Source organism: Fukomys damarensis, unplaced genomic scaffold (genome assembly GCF_012274545.1).
Source record: "Fukomys damarensis isolate Sample0158 unplaced genomic scaffold, DMR_v1.0_HiC HiC_scaffold_36, whole genome shotgun sequence".
Taxonomy (NCBI): Eukaryota; Metazoa; Chordata; class Mammalia; order Rodentia; family Bathyergidae; genus Fukomys; species Fukomys damarensis.
This window is the reverse complement of record NW_022900948.1, coordinates 28314635-28323797: the sequence shown is the minus strand read 5'-3', so window position 1 is coordinate 28323797 and position 9163 is coordinate 28314635. Positions and strand designations below refer to the sequence as shown.

Genomic DNA, 9163 nt, shown 5'->3' with positions numbered 1-9163 from the left:
AGGTAATAAGGGAGAGGAAAAAAATATGAGAAACTGAAAAAATGGAAATAAAGTGTTTGTAAATGGGGAGGGGAGGAGGGGGTGAAGGGAGGGCAGGGACAAGGGGAAAAATGAGAATCAAGACCTATTATGTAAAGGTACAGAATCCCAATGATGAATGTAATTGTATTGTATACCTAGATTGTACCGATAACCTCAATAAAAAGAAAAAAAATGAAATTGAAGGTGATTGCAGGTTTAGGGCAATGACTGGAGATGTCTAGGCACTCATTTCAGGAGGGAAGAGGTGTCCTCAGTGTTGAATAGGAATGAGATAGATTATGTAAAGTTAGAGTTAGTCAACCTTGTATTACCAGTTTTTAGACAGACACTCCTTAAATGATTAACATGTCTATATGCAGAGCTGAGCAAGGATTTGACTTAAAGTTTTAAGGTAATAAAGGAGACAGATGCAAAATGAAGGGAAAGGTGTCAAGCTTTATCCTACTTTTAGTTACCCACTGGGTCCAAGTAAAGAATCACTGTTTTTGTTTTTATTTTAAGCAAAAGAAGCTATCTCAGAAGAACACAAATCAAGTTTTCAGTGAAAGATTAAAGGCTCAGGAGTTTGTCTGTCCTCTGTCCCTTTGTGATGATCCCCAACAATTTTACATTCTCACCTTGTTCATTGTTGGAGATTCTGTGGTGAGAGTACCCTATTTTTAATGATGTACCTGCTTTGAAGTCAATAAGCTTGTTTGGGAGAATCGGGAAGTAAGGGAAGAATACACACCATACTTTCATACTTTCAATGAATATCAGGTGCTGAGGTCCAGAAGTGCTCTTGCCCTTTGTTCGCATGGTAGTCTGTCTCACTACCACAGCTCTCTTTTAGCAGTAGTTATCTAGTTTAATTACATTGAATATGTTGTGCTAAAATGTTTATTCTTGATCTAGTGATACCAAGCAGTCCCTTAATGATCAAAAGATAATACAGGCTACACCTATAAATTAGCATCCATAAAACAATAAATTACTTATGCAACACATTTATGCAACACACTTTTCATTCCATACCTCCAGATTTTCTGCATGTCCTGGATGTTTTCTAAACAGGCCAATGAAGTCAAGAGATAGGTATTAATGGGAGGAAAGTGTCTTTTGTTTTGTTTTGTTTTGTTTTTTTAGAGCTGGTTCAACCAGAAAAAAAGGACACTCTTGTCACAAAACCCTTTTGGGGTGAGGGTCCTCAGGGGCCCAAAGAGTTTTTACAGGCAGGGAAAGGAAGAGCTTGTCAGAAAGGCTACACATTATATGGGGGTCTTTGTCATCTAGGATACCTGTCTCTCTTTTTTTTTTGGTCAGAGTATCATAATGGGCTTCCATCGCTAGCAACTAGTTGCTGTATTGTCTTAAATCAGACACATTTTAAAAAGCTCTGAGGGCCAGGGATTTAGACCAGTGGTGCTTAGCAAGCACAAGTTCCTGGGTTGTGAGCCAGTTACCACAGTACTCTATGATGATTAATGGCCCATGATGTCAAGAAGATTGCTGTCTGATGGGTGAGGCAGGGAACAAAACAATTACACAAAGCAAGAAAATTGACCACAGTAGTATACTGACAAAAACTGTAAGAGTGACAGACAATAACAACTAATTCTTGCCAAGAGTATTCAGTGGGAGGAGGAAAACTTCTATTGAATCTTCTAGAATAAATAAAGTTTCAACATGTGGTCAGATTACAAAATAAAATAGCAAAAACAGAGAACTTGGACTAAGAGAATCTGAGAAATAGTATGCAGAGAATGGCTAAGGATGGAGGGCACCACAGGAAATTGGATTCCAGTTTTTGTGTTTTTTTGTTTTTGTTTTTTTTTTTGAGACAGAGTCTCACTATGTAGTTGAGTCTGACCTGGAACTCACTATGTAGCCCAGGCTGGTCTTGAACTCACAGTGATCCTCCTGCCTCAGCCTCCCGAGGGCTGGGATTACAGGCGTGAGCCTCCACGCCCGGCTAGGATTCCAGTTTTTATGGTAAAGATTCCTGATTTCATGCTATGGGTTACAGACAGCTGAAACTCTGAGCAGGGGAATGACGTTCTCACTTATTAGTTTTAAAATATCATGCTGGCAACAATGTTTAGAATTGTATGAAAAGATGAAAAAGAGAAGCAACTTAAGACATGTATTTGTGAGCTTCTTTAAGGCAAGGACTTATTTTTCTTATTTTTCCATCCTCGGGGTCAAGTATTGCTCCTGGCACAAAATATGTTTTTAATAAACATTAACCATTATTACTATGGCTTCAATAGCACAGCATGTGAGTACAATACTGAATCCAGTACTATTAAAAGAGATTTCCTCCAGTGTGTAGAATTGGTCTGGACCACAGGAGCATTTCCCTTCCATTACGATTCCCCAGTTTAGTTTACGTTCACGTGTGTCTACACTTGCTTTATTTTCATTCAGCGTCAAAATAACAATGGTGCAGATAATGACAAAACATAGGGAAAAGTAACTGTTCTAAGATTCTCTTCATATATAAAATTTTAGAAATGATGTAGAAACTGAGAAGAAATGCAAATAATTTGAACATGGTAAAATTCCCACTACACAACTGAAGAAATTTAACGTTATCAATAGGGAGAAAATATTTGCAAACCATAAAGCTGACTAAAAGCAAATATCCCTTTTAGAGTATAAGGCTTGGTAAAGAGCTTGGGATCTGAAATCACATTAGCTGGGTTTGCAATTCTGTCTCATACTTTTGAGCCAATCTAGAGCCACATAGTTAAATTCTCAGTGCCCCAGTTTTCTCGTCTGTGAACTGGGGCTTGCAATAGCTATGAATTTAATTAGTATATAAGTTGCTGAAAAGTGTTTAGAATAATGATTAGTACATAATTAAATGTTAAATAAAGTTTAGCTTTTGAAAAATTCTTATCCTTACTGTGGCAGAGATTACTATACATTAACCAATATCTGTTCTGTCCTTATAGTAACAGAATCTTCAAACTGTAACTATGCAAATAACTGTCAAGGATAAATACTGCATCCTCAAGCCTTTTTTGCAGCCACAGATGAAGGTCTGGCCAGTGAGAAATGAGCAGAAGTTTCATGTGGTAGTTTATAAAAATCTTCCTTAAGAGATAACTGGACAACTACCAGATACTTAAAATTTTAAAGTATGACATTATTAAGAGTTTGTGAGGATACAAAACAATGGGAACTCTCCAACAATGATGTTGGGAATACAAATTCATACAATCACCTTGGAATACAGTTTGGCCTTTACTGAACAAATATAAAGATATGCATATTCAATGATCCAGAAATTTTCTTATATTTATACTCCAGAGATATATACATGTGTACCAGGATACATGTATAAGGACATTGATAGCAGCGTTATCTTTATTGCCAAAAATTATAATAATTCAAAGATTCATTATATTAGCTTTCTGTTACCAAAATTAAAAATATAGAAGTAAATCAATTTAAAACAAAGAAAGGTTTGTTTTGGACAGTTTTGGAGGTTTCAGTTCATGGCTGATTGGTGCACTTACTTTTGGGCCTGTAGCAAGGCAGCATATCACAGCAGGGAGAAAAATGGTGAAACAAAATTCATCCCCTCATGTCTGGGGCATATGAAGAAGAGGAAGAATCCTCAAATTACCCTGAAGGGCACGCTCCCACTAACCTAAGATTCTCTTCAGGCCCCATCTCTCAAATGTTCCATCACCACCCAATAGTGCCTGAGGCTGGGGACCAGTCCTTTAACACACAGGTCTTTGGGGAACATTTCAGATTCCAACTATAGTACTCATCAACAGACAAATGGATATATAAATTGAGGTATATTTATACAATAGAATAATATTCAACAATAAAATTGAGTTGGTAAATCTCTATCTACCTGTCACCATCTACTGAATAGAAGTGAGAACCAAAATAACATAAAGATTAAAAAACAGGCAAACTATGTCATTTGGAAATGCACACTTGGGTGGAACTCTTTAAAGAAAAGCAAGGCAATGATTACTATAAAGTCAGGATTATAGTAATCTCCAGAGCTGGAGAGAGACTTCCTCTAAGGAAAGTTGGGATTAGAAAAGGAAACATGGGCTTTGAATTTCTTGAAATATTTCTGGTTTTTTGTTTGTTTGTTTGCTTTGGTTTTTTGAGACAGGGTCTCACTATGTAGTTGAGACTGACCTGGAACTCACTATGTAGCCCAGGCTGGGCTCGAACTCACAGAGATCCTCCTGCCTCAGCCTTCCAAGTGCTGGAATTACAGGTGTGTGCCACCACTCCTGGCTGAAATGTTTCTTTATTGGAGTGGATGTTCTATGGGTGTTTCTCAAACAAAGGTTTTAAAACTATACATCACCTTGTGCACTTTTCTATATAAGCATTATATTTTACACTTTTAACTACAGATATATAAAGAAATATGAGTTATTTAGCCTCTCCTCTTTTTTCATTATTTCTTCCATACTGCTGCCTAAAATATAAATACAGTACTGCCACCAAAGACTATGAAAACAAGGATCACATTTGAAACTGTAAAATAATGAACTGGAAGGAAGATAGGTCCCTGAGGACTTTGTGGAGGAGACAAAGCTACTATATATCAGTCTTGTGCTTCTTACCTCAACTTCATTTACATGAAAAAGAAAAATTTTATATTGTTTTGGAATGACATTATTTATATAGCCAAAATCTGATTTTTTTGGGGGGGGGTAACCAGGGTCTGAACTCAGGACCTTGCACTTGTGAGGCAGTCGCAGCACCAATGAGCTAAGTCCCCGGCCCAGCCAAATCTGATTTTACCTAATATGCCTATATACAAGATTTTCAAAGATAATCAAGAAAAAATGTGTGATCTCATACACACACAAATATACATGTGTATTCACATGCATGTATATATAAATATATATGTATATATAGGCGATTCATGAAAGAAATCTAAACGACTCATGCACATCTAAAGTGTGTTTAATTTTAATAATAACCAGAGAATTGAAAATCAAAATGAGATAGTGTATTTTATGCATCAGACTGGCAAGTTTTTGAAGAGCAATATATCCAGGACTTGTGTATTCAGGAAAATGATTCTTCTTGACCTTGTTAATACAAATTGCTATACATTTTTGGAAAGTAAATGGGAAATAACCAGTAAATCTGAAATGCTCTTAAAACTTGAGCCGCATTTAAGAGCTATACCCAAGAATCTCATTGTGACATTATCTGTCAAGGTAAAATCCTGGAAACTAGCATTTCACACCTAGTACTTCAATAATCACCTGAAAGATACCTATGGGTTAGAAAAATAAATACGGCACCCTGGAAGGAGTTCAATGCCAGGAAGTTCATTGCCAAACTGTAATAATGAAGCCAAGAATTAAGAAATACAGAGAAAAGGACAGTTCTTCCTCATGAGATTTGTCTAATAACTTACATATTAGGGCATGGCTGTCAATCAAGGTATAAAATACACGTGTCTCTGTCCCAATTCAAACTTCCTGCTTCTCCTCAAAAGTTCTACCATGATCACCTAACCAGCCTCCTTCCTTTTGCGTTCCTCTTTCCCTGAATCCATTTGATTGCTAAATCCTCTCAGGTCGCCTCTGGAAAGCTTCTGCCTTTACCATCCCTCTGGTCCTATCACATTTGATTAGGACTAGATATAACATCGCAGCCATCAGTACCAAAAAGGCCTAGACTCTTTTGCCTGTTCTTTTCAATCCTTCACACTCAGCTCCTTCTGGCTTCCCATCTTCCCCACCATCACACGCTCCCTAGCGCTGCGAAGGGTTTTATGCAACTTTGAAGAACCTGGCAGAGACAGGCCCAGGAGCCCTGCTGTACCACTGCGGAATGACGGCCGGAACCTGAGGGGCGGTGCTTAGCCTCGGCCAATGGAAACGCTGTGTTTAGGGTCAGCGTGAGGTCATGCGGCCAGAAGGTGGAGACTTTTCCCCTCGACGAGGCTGTGGGAGGTTTTACCTCAGGTAAAAGCCTGAAAGAGGCTGGTGAGAGCTGGGAGGGAAGGCATTCTTAAACTGAGGGTAAGAAAGATCAGGAAGGGGCTAAAGTACGGCAGCTTGGACATTTCTGGAAAACGTATTTGTGAAGTCTGACTGATGCGGTCGTGTGAGGACGACCCCGAACCAGAGTCCATTTAACCTAGGCGAGAGTAGAGGGTGTGAAGGGCCCAGAGAAGCCCAGTAGGATTTTATCCCACCAACAGAAGTTGATGCTTTAAACAGCATAAGAAAAATCAGTGAACCTTGCCTCCTTTGCGATTTTACATGGCTAAAATGTGCTTCTTCTTCTTTTTTTTTTTTTTTTTAACGCAAGGTGGTGAGAAAGGGGAGGAAAGCTTCCCATACCTTAGAATGGTGAGAGGAGATGAGAAACCAGCCCCAAGAGTCGCACTCACCCCTGTGTGGTCTCAAGAAATATTGGGAAAGCTCAGTTTTCCAGCCTTGTGCCTAAGAACCTGTCCAAATGTATGAATTTCCATTTTGGCCAGATAGAGACCCAGCAAGAGGTGGCATAAAAGGAAATAAAAGCGAGTCAAGGCGGGGCAATGGGAAATCACTACAATTCATAAATTTATCGTATAAAAAATACTTTCCCTCTAAGCATGATTTTGCTTGTTTCCCCCATATCTCTGATTTTAGAAATATGGCCAATTTATCTTTTTTCCCATGCACCCACTAAGATGGGCTCAGATAAATCTCTGTAATTGAACGAAATATACTTTAAAAATGAATTCTAAGAATGTATGTAACGTATGTTATCTTAAGTACTACATATTTAGCTTGAATTTCAATGATTGACTTCATTACAAAAGTGACTTTTTTAAGGTTATGAGTGACAGTGATGAATCTGAAGCTTAGGTTTCATACGAAAGGAAAATATAAGATAAATGCTGACTGTAAACTGAATAGGTAACCTAATAGAGTTATGTTTGTTAATTTTTTGAAATGACTTCTCCAGTGAGACGCAATAAAATTTTTGAGAAAGTGTAACAAGAAATGAAAATTCTAGTATAAACTTATGCTTCAAAGATTAGCGATATACTATGGGGAAGAAGGCAGAGAGATGCAATGACGAAATATTTTCAGAAAAGTAATTACCAGTAAAAAAAAAAAAAAAGCCATGTTGACATTGTTTAATTAAAAGAGTGGCGGGCCGGGGATTTAGCTGAGTGGCACCACAGCTGCCTCACATGCACAAGGTCCTGAGTTCAATCCCCGGTACAAAAAACAAAACAAAACTGACAACACTATATATTGACACCACATTTGATGGTACCGCAGAATCTGATAATATTAAAGTTTATCAAGATAACTTACAGGGATGAGTTTAATTGAAAAGCTAATTGTAATATCCAAAAATTCCTACGAATCACCAATCAAATAAAATAAATATGTTCAGAATTATTTCAGAAGTTTGCTCTTGGTTTTTAAAATCCTAAGATTGTTAACTGAAAATAGAAGTAGAGTTGTAGCCCTGTAATATAAATGGTACCCTCAGGTCTTTTGGTTCAGTACCTTCACCACATATAGGGAAAGAGATAAACTTCAGACAAGTAATAGTGCAACTAAGGCAAGATAATTTGTATTAAAAATACATATTCAGGCTGGGAATTTAGCTCAGCGGTTCTCCCACCTGCCTTGCGAGAGCAAGGACCTGAGTTCGATTTCCGGTACAAAAAAATATTTCATTGAGTAAAATCTTACTAAACAAACTGCTATTTGGAAACACGTGGCTTACATTTTAATTCCCGAAGGTATTTTAAATGATGACTATTTGATAAACTGGACTCTGCCCTAAAGTAATTTATAAGTTGTAATTTCTTGTGTTCTCATATAAATGAAAGTTGGCTTGGACTAATTCAGCATTCTAAATTTTACTTCTTGTCTCATTCAGTGCATTTGTTCATATACCAATAATGACTTTTTTTTTTTTGGTATCAGAGATGGATCTCAGGACCTTGTGTTTGCAAGGCAGGAGGAAGAACCACTGAGCTGAATCCTTGGCCCCAGAAATGACCTTTTGACTTAATTGTTTTACCACACACCACAGTTGCTTTATTCCAAATGAGCTAGCTATTAGGGAATTCTAACTTTCAGCTTTTTATTTTCTAAATAAGAGAATGGAAATAATTTTCCAAATCCAACCTGAGTGCTTCAGTAGTTCTGTCCTTTGTTAGGTGTTTTCAAGACCACTTGAGAAAATCACTCTGCCCTCTTTGGAACTCTAGCCTCTTTTCCCACAAAATTAGTACATTAAATATATTTCATACCACCAATTAACATTTATATTGATTCAACAATATGAAAAATTACAATTTTATAGCAATACCCATTATTTTCTTTTCCTTTTGCACTGGAATTGAACTCAGGACCTTGCTTTTGCAAGGAAAGCGGCAGAACCACCAAGCTAAATCCCTGGCCTGCCATTATTTTCAGTTACGTTTAAAATCACAGTGATAAATGTTATTTTATACTTAACTTTCATCATTCAGAACCTTTTTTTTTTCTTTTTATTGAGTTTATTGGTACAATCTAGGTATACAATACAGTTACATTCATCATTGGGATCTTGTACCTTTACATAATAGGTCTTGATTCTCATTTTTTCCCCTTGTCCCTGCCCTCCCTTCACCCCTCCTCATCTCCCCATTTACAAACACTTTATTTGCATTTTTTCATTTTCTCCTACTTTTTTCTTTCCCTTATTACCTTTCTCCTACCCTTCCCACTTTCCCTACCCTTTAGCCCTTTACTTCCTATTTCACATTATTAATTATCTCATTAGGATCCTGTGTACTATTATAGTTTTTCCACACCAGAGAAACTATTTGGTATTTCAGTTAAAGAAATCTCTGTATGAACATTAAAAATAGGGAATCCTAAAATACAACTAAAAAGGAAAGTAAAAGAGAAAAGGCAATGATGTAAGATTAAAATAATCCTTAATTCTGAAGATGAAAATGGTCCCTTAACATATTTAAATTGCTTCTTACTCTTGTAGTCTTATCTTATTCTTTTTTTCATTATTTAGAGAATACTTTTTAGTTTCTGTAATCAAACCCACATAGATATGACCTTACATATTTAGTACAATGTGTTACCCCTGTACAAATGGAAAAATAAAAATAAAA

At 36.9% G+C, this 9163-nt stretch overlaps 1 protein-coding gene across 1 annotated transcript in view; it reads left to right on the top strand.

Annotated features, from left to right (window-relative positions):
* The first annotated feature begins 5939 nt into the window (after positions 1-5939).
* The window catches only part of Shoc1 (shortage in chiasmata 1), an 83801-nt gene continuing 80577 nt past the window's right edge, over positions 5940-9163 (top strand). Inside the window, exon 1 of the mRNA XM_010639338.1 lies at positions 5940-5996. The gene's annotated coding sequence lies outside the window, so the exon portion shown is untranslated. The remainder of the gene's footprint in view (positions 5997-9163) is intronic.